Below are 13,917 nucleotides of genomic sequence, written 5' to 3' on the forward strand. Positions count from 1 at the left end.
AGGAAGGGAGGAAGGGAGGGAAGAGAGGAAGGAAGGGAGGAAGGGAGGGAGGAAGGGAGGGAAGAGAGGAAGGAAGGTAGGGAAGAGAGGAAGGAAGGGAGGGAAGGGAGGAAGGAAGGAAGGAAGGAAGGAAGGAAGGAAGGAAGGAAGGAGGAAGGAAGGAAGGAAGGAAGGAAGGAAGGAAGGAAGGAAGGAAGGAAGGAAGGAAGGAAGGAGGAAACAACCCCCCAGTCTCAAAAAGACACCATAAGAAAGTGATAAGACAAATCATAACTCTGTATCTAATTCAAATGACCAATAAAGACCTGGTATCCAGAATAAACAACTTCTTAAAAAAATCCAATTTTGAAATGAGCAAAAGATCTGAATGGACATTTCACAGAAGAGGAAGTGTTAGTGGCAAATTAATATAAGAAAATTTGTCACCCTCATTAGTAAGCAGGGAAATACAAATTGAAATAATGATATACGATTTTATGCCCGCTAGTTTGCAAAAAATTAAGAAGTCTCACTGTAGTGTTAACAGCAGAGCAGTGTAAACTCTTATACACTGAAAGAGTGTAAATTTGGTACACAACTTGTCATTTTGTTGTAAAGTAACATTCACAATATCCTATAATCCAGCAATTCCATTCCTAGGAGAATATCTCCAGAAAAACTTCTACAAATGTGTACCTAGAAACACATACAGGAATGTGAATATTGATATTATTCAAAAAGCCAAAAAATTAGAAATCACTCAAATGTCCATTGAATGAGGAATGAATAAATATTATAAGGTATATTCACAAAGTGGAATATCATATAGTTATGAAAATCAATGAACCACAGCTACATACAACGTGGATGAATCTTCTCAATATGGAGAAAAAAGCAGATAACCAAAGATATAAAATATGATACCTCTTTATAAAGTTCAATCAAAATTAAAATAATAAAACATTTGTTTAAAATAATGAACATTTGTTCGTTAAAAACATTTGTTTAACTACTTTTAAAAGGAAAGGAATGATAAAAAAACAAAATTCAATGTGGCAAGGTTTCCCTTGGAGAAGATCAAGACAAAGCATACAGATATCTTAGTAGTATTGTTGATATTCTACATCTTAAGTTGAATAAAGGATCCATGAATGTTCCTTTTGCTATTATGCTTGTAGCTTACATATATGTTGCATGTGTTCGTTTGTATATAATAAAAATTTTATAATAGCTTTCTAAAGAATGACTAACTAATAAATATGCCAAAATTAAAATGGCTGGTATGATCAATGCACTTTGGCATCCAGAGGGCATCTGTCCAGATTGACAGCAGCGTACTGGTTGAGTATGTAAGTCTTTCAGCCAGTTACATATCAACCTAACGATGCTGTCAGCCAGCCTGCACTTCTCAGCCTTGTACACAAGGGTATCAGGTTCCCTTTCTAAGTGCTCACAAACCATCTGTTTAGTATTTCCTCCAAACTTTGCTAAGGATCAGTGTCAGCTCTTTTGGAAAGCTATTGTATCCATATGTGTTCTCAGGAAACACCAAATGTTAACAACCCAAACATAGAAGGTAAAGATTCATTGCTTCCTAAAGGAGTCCAGAAAAAAAAAGTAAAAACAAAAACAAAAAAACCCTATCTTATGCTTCATGCTTCAGTGCAATTGTCAGACTCCATATATTGATTGTTTCCCCCTTCCAGTGTCTTGGAAAATAGACCAGAAAACGCAGCTGTTCACTGAGTTTGTCTTTGATAACCACAGTAAAGTCATTTCCCTGTGGTGTTAAGACTAAATTAGAACCACCATTGTATTTATTACCTAAAGATTTTCAACACAGAGAGACATCTGCTTATTTCATTAACAGAAGCCATGGTCTCAGAAAATGTTAGTTCTTCCCTTTTTTTAAATTGAATTAAAGAATTTTTTTAGAGCTCAACAAAAAATCTAAAGTTATTTGAAAATAGAGGTTTAATAAACATTTCCTCTCCAAGATTATGAAGGAATAATTTACATACTATACATTGCACCCATTCAAAGTATAAATTCAATGAGTTTTGAAAGTTGTATATGCCCACAAGTCATCACCACAATCAAAATACAGAACATTTCTATCATCCCTAAGATTCCTTTTGCCCCTTTACACTCCTTCCCTCCCTCATTCCCTAGTGTATGCCACTGATGTGCCTTTTGTCTGTAGATGAGTTTGCATTTTGTATAAATGCAATCATACAATATTCTTTTATGTCTGACTTGTTTCTTTTAGACTTTGAGATTAATCCATGTCATTGTTTATACCATAGTTTCTTGTTATTGCTGACTAGTAGTATATTGTATGAATATGCCACATTTTGTTTAACCATTCACCTGTTAATGGGTGTTTCACTTGTTTCCAATTTTTGTCTGTTGTGACTAAAGCTGCTACAAATATCCATAAACAAATCTTTGTATGATATGTTTTTATTTTTCTTGGGTCTTACTGTGTTTATGGTTCACCTTTTTTCATCCATTTGTTTCAACCCATTTGTGTCTTTATACTAAAGTGTATCTCTTATAGACAGCCTGTAATTGGGTCTTGCTTTTTACCCATTCTACTAATCTCTGCCTTTTATTTGGAGTATATAATCCCTTAACATTTACCATAAGTATTGTTATGGTTGGATTTAGGTATACCATTTTATTTTTTGTCTTCTCTGGTGTTTGTTCACCCTTTCCCTGCTTTCCCACTTTTTTTAGATTATTGAATATTTTTAGAATTCTGTTTTAATTTATATTTTGTCATTTAGCTATATTTCCTTGCATTACTTTTTAGTGGCTTCTCTAGGGATTATGTTATAGATCCTTAATTTTTCACAGTCTACTCAGAGTCAGTATAGTACCACTTCATATAAAACGTAGAAGCCGCAAGATTACAATACTTTAGGGTGCCTAGCTGGCTCAGTTGGTGGAGCATGAGACTCTTGATCCCGGGATTGTGAGTTTGAGCCCCACATTGGGTATAAAGGTCACTTAAAAAAATAAAATAAGAGGGGCACCTGGGTGGCTCAGTCAGTTGTTTGCCTTCAGCTCAGGTCATGATCCCAGGGAGCCCCACGTCTGGCTCCCTGCAGAGTGGGGAGCCTGCTTCTCCTCCCTCTGCTACTACCCCCCCACCCATGCTCTCTCTCTCTCTCCCAAATAAATAAATAAAATAAGATTATAATATTTTACATAAAATGTAGAAACCTTACAGGCATTAAAAGATATTTTTTAACTTTTATGCAGCCTACTTAGAATTAATATAGTATCATATCATGTGAAATATAGAAACTTTGCAACCATGTAGGCCCAGTTATCCCCTTCACACACAAACAGACACACACTGTCTTTTATTTTGTAGTTGCCATGTGGATTACATCTACATTATAAATTACACAAGACATTATTATAAATTTTGCTTTAAACAATAATATGTATTTTAAAGAAACTAAGAGAAAAATATTCTTTTCTTTTCCAATGCTCTTCATTCATTCCTGAAGATCCAAGTTTCCTTTGGATATTATGTCCTTCAGCTCAAAGAATTTTTGTATTTCTTTTTTTTTTTTTAATTTTTTTAATTTTTTTTTTTTTTTTTTAATTTGAGAAAGACAGAGATAGTGAGAGAGAGCACAAGCGGGAAGGAGGGGGGAAAGCAGACTCCTCGCCGAGCAGGAAGCCCTATGCGGTACTCGATCCCAGGACCCTGGGATCATGACCTGAGCCAAAGGCAGATGCTTAACCGACTGAGCCACCCAGGCACCTGAATTTTTGTATTTCTTATAGCTAGTTCTGATGGTGACAAATTTTCTTAGTTGTTATTTATCTGAAAATGCATATTTCACCTTCATTCTTGAAGAATATTTTTCTTATATATAGAACTATGTGTTGAAAGAATATTTTTTTTCTTTCAGCATGTTAAATATGTTGTTCCACTATCTTCTGGTCTTCAATGGTTTCTAATTAAATATCACAGTCCTTGAATCACTTTCCCCTGTATGTAAAGGATCATTTATTTATCTGGCAGCTTTCAAGAATTTTCTCTTTATGTTTGTTCTTCAGCAGCTTTATGATGATGTGACTAGGCACAGATTTCTTATTTAGGGTTCACTGAGCTTCTTGAATCTATAACCATACTGTACCCAATTTCGATGTGTAGGGGCATTTTCCCACAAGCAATTCTACACCAGCTGGGTGTCCTACAACTTAACTCAATTCCGGCACTATCCGGAGATAGCATCAGATCCACAAACTAAGGGCTCAGTCCCACAAAAAAAAATCTCACACACGCACACATGCACACACACACACATACCAGATACCAATCACAAGTCCAGGTTGTCACCTATGCTTCTGACTGATCAGGTATAGGTCAGAAATTCCAATGACCCCCTCCTTGGATTTATTTAATTTGTCAGAGCGGCTCACAGAACTTAGAGAAACATTCTACTTACTAGCTTACCATTTTATTATAGGAGGAGATAATTCTGGAACAGCCCAGTAAAAGAAATGCATAGGGCAAAGTGTGAGGACAGAGGATCAGAGCCTTCAGGCCCTCTCCCAGAACACCACTCTCCCCAAATCTCTACATGTCATCAACCCACAAGCTCTTTGAACCACGTCCTTTTAGGGGTTTTCATGGGGAATTCATTACATAGGCACAGTTGATAAAATCATTGGCCATTGACAAGTGATTCAACCTCAGGGTCCCTTTCTCCTCCCCAGAGGTCACAGTGTGGAACTGAAAGTTCCAACCCTCTAATCACAGGACTATCTCCTCTGGCAACTGACCCCATCCTTAGGTGCTTTCCAAAAGTTGCCTCATTAACATGACTAAAGATATCTTTATTGCTCTCTCACTTCGGAAATCCCAAAGGTTTTAGGAGCTCTGCCAGAAACAGGACAAAGACCAAATGTATATTTCTTATTATAAGCCACAATATCACAACCTATAAATTTATATCCTTGATTCAATTTGGGAAATTTCCTGCCATCGTCTCCTCAAATATTTTTTCCATCTCATTCCCCTTTGTCTCTTTTTCTGGGAATCCAATTACCCACATGTTAAACCTTTAAAATTGTTTTTACAGTTTTCCAAGCCTCTGTGGTTGGTTTTATTTGTTCAGAATTTTTTCTTTCTCTTTTTTAGATTAAATTATCTTCATTGACCTATCTTTAAGTTTACTGCCTCTCAGCTCTCATTCCCAAGCCCATGCAGTGAATTTTCTTGTTCAGATACTGTATTTTTCAGTTCTAAAATTTCCATGTTATTCTTTTTTATATTTTTTATTTCCCTGTTATTTCCTATATGGTCATTCATTATGAACATATTTTCTACTCCTCATTGAGCATAATTATAATTTATATGTATAGTTATATAATTATGCTGCTTTAAAATCTTTGATAAGTCTGATACCTTTATCATCTTGGTGTTTGCATTTGTTGATTGTATTTTCCTTTGAGACTGGGTCACATTTTCTGACTCTGTATGCCAAAACATTTGGGTTGTATTTTGTGAATGTTGTTATAGGGACTCCAGATCCTAGTATATTACCCTGAAAAGTGTTTGTTTTGGTAGACAGCTAACTTTGTTAGACGCAAACTGCGACCTGTCATGGCCTGCAGTAGTCAGGGACTCAGATCTCAGTTGCATTCGTTAAGCCTCAACTATGAGCTGCTTTCAGTTTGTCCCATACATGTGTGGTGCAAGGGTCAGCAAGGTGCATGGACTGAGTTTTAAACACATAATTTAGGGTTCTCAGGCTCCCTCCTTTCTTGGATTTCTTCCCCACTTTCTGGAGGTTCTCTTTGCCTCTGGCTCCTTCCCCTGGTAAGGCCAGTGAAAGAGGGAGGCCTTTCTATTGAAGTTTAAGCTGCTATGCTAAGTTCACACTGTTACAACTGAGGCCACCCTCGGGGAACTCATTCTTTGCTGGTCACTTGTTCCCAAGTTTCAGTTCCTCTCTGAAATCTACCTTTGTTCAGTCTCCACAGTCCTCAGACAGTTGTCCTCAGATAGTTGGTTTATTTTTTTAACTATATTATCTAGAGTTTATAGCTATTATTTATAAGGAAATTAGAACTCAACCAGACTGGAAGGCCCTCTTCATTGTTGATCAGTTTGGTTCTTTCTTTTTACTTCCTTTTCTATATTCACTTTAGTAAGTGCTCCATCATTTCTCTCTGTCTTTACAAGACTATGACTTAAAAGTTCTTCTGACTAAATCCCAACTCTACTCTCCTCCTCCTTTCTCCTTCTCATCCCCTAACAATTACAGATGCACATACCCCTGCTTCACTTGGCAGATGCCCTGTGTTATTTCCACCCAACCTTGGACAGTCTGGCCACTTGCCCATCTGAGATTGGCCCCATCGTATCCCTAGCACTGGAGCCCTGGTTAGCACAACACAAGGACTAACTGGGGACAGAAATAGACATGAGTACAGGTATAAATTTAGTACAAGATAAAGGTGGCCTCTCCAATTACAAGGGCAAAGATGGACTTGTTCCAAAAGTGGTGCCAGGCAACTGGTTACCATCTAGAAAGCATTCCAAGTGTACCAGGGACCTAACTGTAAAGAATAATATTTAAAGAGTAGTAAAAGAAAACATTGGTGAATACCTTTATAATCTTAGAATAGGGAAAGTTTCTCTACCTATGACTCAAAATCCATGTGCAGTAATTTATTTAACTGCATAAAAATAAAAATATAGCAAAACAAAAATATGGCATGGCAAAAGGTACCCTAAATAAAGTCAAAAGACAACTGAAAAAATTGGAGAAATTATTTACAAGTTATATCTTGGGTGGGGGGTGGGGACATAGAGAGGAAGGGCTAATATCTCTAATATAAAAAGAACACTTAAAAACTTAGGGGAAAAAGACCAAAAACCCTACAAAAAATGGATAAAAGACATGAGTAGATAATTCAAAAGATATTTTTAAATGGCCCTTAAACATATGAAAATATGCTTAACCTCACTCATAATTAGAGAAATGAAAATTAAGACTGCACCAACATACTACTTACCACCTATCAGGTTTGCAAAAGTTAAAAAGTATGAGAACACATTTGCCTTGCTGATAGAATGCACAGTGGCACAACACTTTTGGAGGGATATTTGGCAATACCTAACAAAATGACATGTGTGTTTACTTTTTGTTTTGTTTTTTTGTTGTTGATTCATTTATTGAACATTTATTTTTTTATTTAATCTTACTCTCTAGGTCCATCCAATGGTAAATGGCAAGATTTCATTGCAAAGGCAAGATTTCTTTTTTATGGTTGAGTAATATTCAATTATATATATATCACATCTTCTTAATCCATTCATCAGTCTGTGGACACTTGGGCAGTTTCCACAGTTTAGCAATTGTAGATGATGCTGCTATAAACATTGGAGTGCATGTATCCCTTTGAATTAGTATTTTTGTATTCCTTGGGTGAATACTTAGTAGTGCAATTGCTGGGTCATAGAGTAGTTCTATTTTTAACTTTTTGAGGAACCTCCATACTGTTTTCCAGAGTGGCCGCACTAGTTTACATTCCCACCAACAGTGCAAGAGGGCTCCCCTTTCCCCACATCCTCACCAACACCTGTTATTTCCTGTATTGTTGATTTTAGCCATTCTGATAGGTGTGAGGTGATCTCTCATTGTAGTTTTGATTTGCATTTCCCTGATGATCAGTGATGTTGAACATTTTCCATGTGTCTGTTGACCATCTATATGTCTTCTTTGGAAAACTGTCTATTCATGTCTTCTGCCCACTTTTTAATTAGATTATTTGGTTTGGGGACATGTCCATTTACTTACCACTCCCACTTCTAGAAATCCAATACCTTGAAGATACACCTCCAACAATACAAAAATGCATACACATATGCAGAATCACAAAGCTGTCACATAGTCTGTCTAGACATATGTTAGGACTTTCTTGGGTTTCCATGTCTTTTTAAAACTATTCCTTCTTCCTCCTAGCTCCCCAGTAAGTATTCTGTTCTTTCTTGGTTCCTCCTACTTTTGTTTTCACCTCAGAGTAAATCTTGACCTTGGCTCCCTTGGACATTATAGAGGCAAACAAAGCTCCTTGGGCTAGTTCTTGGGGCCATACCAATAGATGTAATGCCTTCCTAGCCCCACTTCCTCTTCATTCAAACCTCCTAAATAACCCATTTCCCTGTTCTCCCTCACCGTACTGCCTATGAAAACACTTTCTCCCAGTCAACTTTTCAGATTTGCATTGCAATTTACAATAAATGCTTCTTTGTTTATAGAATATGTAAACACGTTTGTGCAGAAAAAGAAGACTCTTTAAATACCTTCTAAGTCTAGTGTTTTCCAAGTTAAACTATGTTTAGACTTTGGTATGTCTCAGTCAGTAGGGACCAACCTCTTTTGCACGTGGGTTGCATTTTTTTTTTTTTTTTTTTTTTTGTAAAATGAAAATAGAGCTCTTAAGGCCCATAAATAAAATGTATTTTCTTACAACTTGGATCATAAACTTTCCTGAAGAGAAAAATGTCACACACACACACACACACACACACACACACACACGCCATACCCTTATCTTGCTTTATTTTTCTTCATAGTACCTATCATTATCTGTAATTGTTTTTTGTTCCCATTGTTTGTTTATTGTTTGTTCTCCCAATAGAATGTAAGCCACAAAAGCAGAGAATTTATCTCTTTCATTGTTGACACAATCAGTGCCTGGATCATAGAAAGCACTAAATAAATAATTATTTGAATGACAAATGAATTGAATGAAAGGATGAATGAATGAATGACATCTCTACTCTCCCTGAGAAGAGTTCTGGGAAATAAAGTCTCTCTAGTCTCATTACAGTTCTAGTGATGTTTTGCTCTCTTATAGATTGGAACCCTAGGAAGATGATCACCACTTGCTCAGTCCTGCACTCACCTCTCTAGAGAGTCTACACCACTATAATCATCACTACCCTACTACCTCCTTTCAAGGAGCTTCCCCTTTTTTCCAGGGTCCAAGCATCATCTCCATAAATGAGGGACATGAGCTCAGAAAGATAAGCCAGGCTGCGCCCAACATTGTGAGCTATTGGAGATTATCCTCATGCCATTGTTGATTTAAAGACAGTGGTTAAATGACTCTGCACAGTTGTTCCTGAGCAAACTTTGTCCACTCTGATTACTTATCCTAGTTATTAACATTCTGTACTACTCCTATATTCAGAAACTAGACAGCACTGATTGCAAACTGGCCCAGGGAGGCTAAGATATCACAATTCCATAGTTTTTGCAGTGGCTCTTGACCTTTTTTTGGAGTCACAGCACTCTCAAGAATCTGATAAAAGCACAGGACCTGTCCCCTTCCTCCACCCTATTAGAATACACCTCTACACGTACAGATGGAATTATATATAATTTCAGGAGGTTCCCAGAACCCCTAAAGCCCATCCTGCTCAAGGACAGGCCATATGAGGGCCATTTGGAAAGGAACAGGTCTGGCCTATAGGTCAGGGCCTTTGTAGGACAAGGGAGGATCTACAGGACTGAGCTGGAGCACCATTTTCCTAGGTCTTTACTTTAGATATTCTATGTCTGTGTATTAAAGTGTTACATTCTATCTTAAATACATTTCCATTTTGCAACCTTGTTTTAGGGTTGAATTCTGAGAAGGACTGCTTTAGGCATTACCTTATTTTCAATCATTTGGCTCTGTTAGTTTTTCCTATTATTGTGGCCCTTCCGCAAAAGTTCAGTAAAAGGTGTCACTACTTGTGGCCACAGGAGGGCAGGGCAAGTCCAAACACTGAATGTGAATGCTGACTGCAGCCTGGCTGCAGTGAACCAGTCCTTCCTTGTCCTCACCACCCAAACACTTAAGAGCCCCACTCACTCCCGTAACCTTCCTGTTTCATACTGTCAGGGGGACCGGCTCATTCAGTGCCCAGTGCCCTGCTCGCCAGTCAAAGTGGGAGCTGCTCTTCAACATCTGAGAAGTGACAAGTCTCTTCCCCATTCCCCAGATTTAGCACATTGCTTTTTTTTTTTTTTTTAAGATTTTATTTATTTATTTTTGAGAGAGAGGGAGGGAGAGAGAGCACAAGGGGGGAGGGGCAGAGGGCAAAGCAGACTCCCTGCAGAGCAGGGAGCCCGATGCAGAACTGGATCCCAGGACCCTGGGATCATGACCTGAGCAGAGGGCAGACGCTTAACCAACTGAGCCACCCAGGTGCCCGGTTTAGCACATTTCATTGTATTTGTGAGGATCACAATTCTCTGCCTTTGGTGTTCTTACATATGTCAGTGGTGGGGAGAAAACAGTCACCAAGGGAAGTGATGGGGAGGCAAGTTTAAAAAAAAGGAAAGCACATTCTTATCCTGTAAGAGCAAATCATTTTGTTGATGAGAGAAAAGGGAAAAAATGCCATTTGTTGGACCTAGGCATGCCATTCATAGATAATCATCTCACTTCTTATGCCTCATATAACTATGAAATAGGTTGTATTATATCCACTTTGTCCAAAGTAATATAACCCTGCTCTTCCCATCACATCCCACCACTTTTCATAAACTCACAGAAAGAGAAGAAAACCCTTCTGAAGAAACAGATTAGCAAGAGTAATTAGTATCGCCCAGATGAAGCCCACAGATACCCAGGAGTTGATGATTAAACCCAAATAAGGGAGGATATAATTAAGCATAACTTCCGGGACAGAGTCAGTTTGGAGTTGAGTTTTGGGGGAGGAGCGAGCCATGGATTGACAGAGTAATAAAAGCGCTAAGGAAGGAAGGAAGTCATGTGGCAAGGAGACTAATTTAGTTGAAGCAGAAGAGTTACAGGAAAAAGTAATGAGAGCTGAGGAGGGGGAGCAAATGTTGAACTCAACAGGCATTTGCTAAGCTTCAGCTCTAAGCTAGCTACTGAGCTAGGGAATGGGGAATGAATGCGCATATAGGATCTCGACAGCAGGGGGTGGGGAGGAATCTTATGAGCCATCACAGAAGGGAAGAGTGGGATATTTGAGGAATAATGAGTAGAACCAAGTGGTACAGGGTGAGTGAGGGGAATAAAGAAAATGACCAAGGAAGGCAGTATGTGCTCTTTAGCAAAGGAGGGAACTGATGAAACCATGTTTTAGAAAAATTAACTGGTAGTAGTACGTAAGAAATACTGGAGGGGAAGGAATGGAATTGATAGGACAATTAAGACGCTTACTGCGATCCAGGCCTAAGGAAAAGAATGCCTGAACCAGTGACAGAGAAATGGATAAAAAAAAAGTTCTCCCTCTAGTCTGTTCTGGTTTCCACATTAGTCTTTAGCTTGGCCAATGTGACTGTCCCTCAGAAGCTGCTGACTCCCTTCTGAGCCTGCAAAACTGTGGACTCAAATCTGAAGCACGGAGCCTCTATGGAGATTACATGAGAACTTTTGCAAAGGAAGAAGCTCTGTGGCTCTCCCAAGAACCTGTAGGTTAAGAAGTTGGAAAAAATTTCAGGAACATTGATGGGGTATCTGCAGGGAAGGCTGGTATTTTCCTTCATAAAGGCACCATGTTTTAGGCTTGGTTCTTCAACTTTGCAGGATCAGAAAGTTGATTTTGTCAGTAGTCTCAGAGGTAGACTCACCTTACCAAGCTCAAGACCAAAGTATAAGTCAGAATATCTTAGAGAACCATAACCACCATAACATCAAGAATAGCAGAGACTCGACAAACACATCCTGCCATCAGGACATGTCATTGAGCCAGCATGCCCTCTCCTCTGAGCCACACTTGGATGGGCACTGCCTGCGCATTCTTCTGTTGCTCCCCTTCTCTGTGTTCCATTTCTGGCCAACCCTCTCCCCTTCTAATGGACACATTCATTCTTTGGATAAGCCAGTCTCATCCATAGGCTATAGCCAAATCTTGCTCTGGTCTGTAAGCCATTCTCTTTTCTTAAGGTAACTGTTTTTCATTGGCCTCACTACTCTGTAGTACTCTGTTGATACTGTAGCTTAACTAAGGAAAGTCCTATTTTTCTATTGGAAGAGAACTTGCTGTGGTCTCCTTATACTGCCATGGTAGGAGTTTCTAATCTTCCACCCTTTCCCCGGGGAAAAGAAAAGAAACATTTCTCTTCTGCAAAATCTGTTGTTTGAAATCTAAACCATATTATCTTCTCCACTTTTGGAGATCCTTTGCTCAATTCCATTTCTTTCATTTTGTATCTGCCTTCTCATGCTTTAATACTGATTTTGCCTCACTGAAGTTTTGGGTTCAGTTCTTTCCGTACTTGTTACTCAAATTGAAGTCCAGGCCTCAGGCTCAGTAAAATTAACTTACTTCTCGTTTTGCCTGTGACAAAATAAAATTCATGTTATTAAAAAGATACTTTCTCTTTACTCACGAGGAACATTTCTTGGGCAGTGACTTCATACTTATCACTGTAGTACCTAAAATATAATGTGGCAGATGACAGTTTGAAGAGGAATGGTCAAGAATAATGTAGCTTTACAAACTCCGTAAGAGAAAAGAGCATCATATAATCTTTGTACCCTGTACAATATTTCATATTCTATATAGTACACAGTAAAAAATTACTGCTTGATAGAATGAATGAAATACTTGGTTAATGAATCCTCAGAACTGTTCATGGAAGATGGCAGAGTTTTAATCATACTGGTCAAAGAGAAATGCATTTGGAGCCCCTTTTCAGGCACAGAATAAGTCATTAAGTATGACATGAAGTCATCTGAGTCTCACCACACCTCCCTGTGTGGGTACCAACACGCTGGACTGAAGCCCTTTGTTCCGTTTGGAAAGTCTGGTACCTCTGCCGCGTTGTCCTCAGGAATGTCGTTCTAGAAATAAACCAGCCTTCTCCCTGGGGTCTATGAGTCATACACAGAAGTTAATTCATCAATTTTCTTAGGCTCTTTGTAAAAGTATTTCAGAGAGTCCTTCATGGTAAGGCAAAAAAAAATCAGGTTCCTCTTCTGTTTCTTTCCAGCTCTTGCCTCATTTCCTCTTTCTGTGCTTCCTCTACTACCTTACATTTGGCTTTTACTGATAACCTTTACCTGCAGACCCAGACCCCAGTGCCTGAGCGAGTGTTGCCTAAAACAGGAAGTAGACCAGCAAAGCCTCATCGCCCCACATACCCAGTTCCATTCACTCAGATGTGGAATCAAATCACACTCCACTAGACCATTTCTGTCTTCCTGGCTGCTAATTACCCTTGTGAGTTACAGCATGCCAATGACAAATTTGTATAATCTATGTCTGAGGTGAAGCCTGGAAGTGCACCATTTTTTTCTTTCACGCTTTTTATAGCAAAAGTAATAATTAAATACATTTTTACTGTGAAATAAGAGCTGAAGAAGCAGTGCCTGGGTGGCTCAGTTGGTTAAGCATCTGCCTTCGGCTCAGGTCATGATCCCAGGGTCCTGGGATCAAGCCCCATGTCGTCGTTGGACTCCCTGCTTAGCGGGGAGCCTGCTTCTCCCTCTCCCTTTGCCAGTCCCCCTGCTTGTGCTCTCTTGATCTCTCTCAAATAAATAAATAAATAAAATCTTTTAAAATAAATAAATAGCTGAAGAAGCTGAAGCTCCCCCTTGTTAACTAAGTATTTAACTTGCATTGCTGTATTATTTTTTGGCTGTTTTTGTATTCCAGAGTGTTTTTTAAATACAACAAAATTTAAGCAGAAGTATGAATAATAAAAAGGAAACATATTTTAGAACTCTGCCCTGTTTCCACTCCTGCCCACCATTAACAGTTTGACGATAGCCTTCCAGACCTTTGTAAAATGCATTTACATACATATGTATGTACTTAGGCCAAGGGTTTCATTTTTATTTTTTTTATTTTATTTTTATATAAATGGTTCATACTATACATCTGTTCTACAACTTTATTTACTCACTATCTCTTAGCTTTCCTTGCCAGTG

General features: G+C 38.5%; 1 protein-coding gene across 1 annotated transcript in view; it reads left to right on the plus strand.

The window, feature by feature from the left end:
- The window catches only part of M1AP (meiosis 1 associated protein), a 71,534-nt gene that overhangs the window by 35,030 nt on the left and 22,587 nt on the right, over window positions 1-13,917 (plus strand). The window lies entirely within an intron of this gene.

Source organism: Phoca vitulina, unplaced genomic scaffold (assembly GCF_004348235.1).
Source record: "Phoca vitulina isolate PV1807 unplaced genomic scaffold, GSC_HSeal_1.0 scaffold12, whole genome shotgun sequence".
NCBI lineage: Eukaryota > Metazoa > Chordata > Mammalia > Carnivora > Phocidae > Phoca > Phoca vitulina.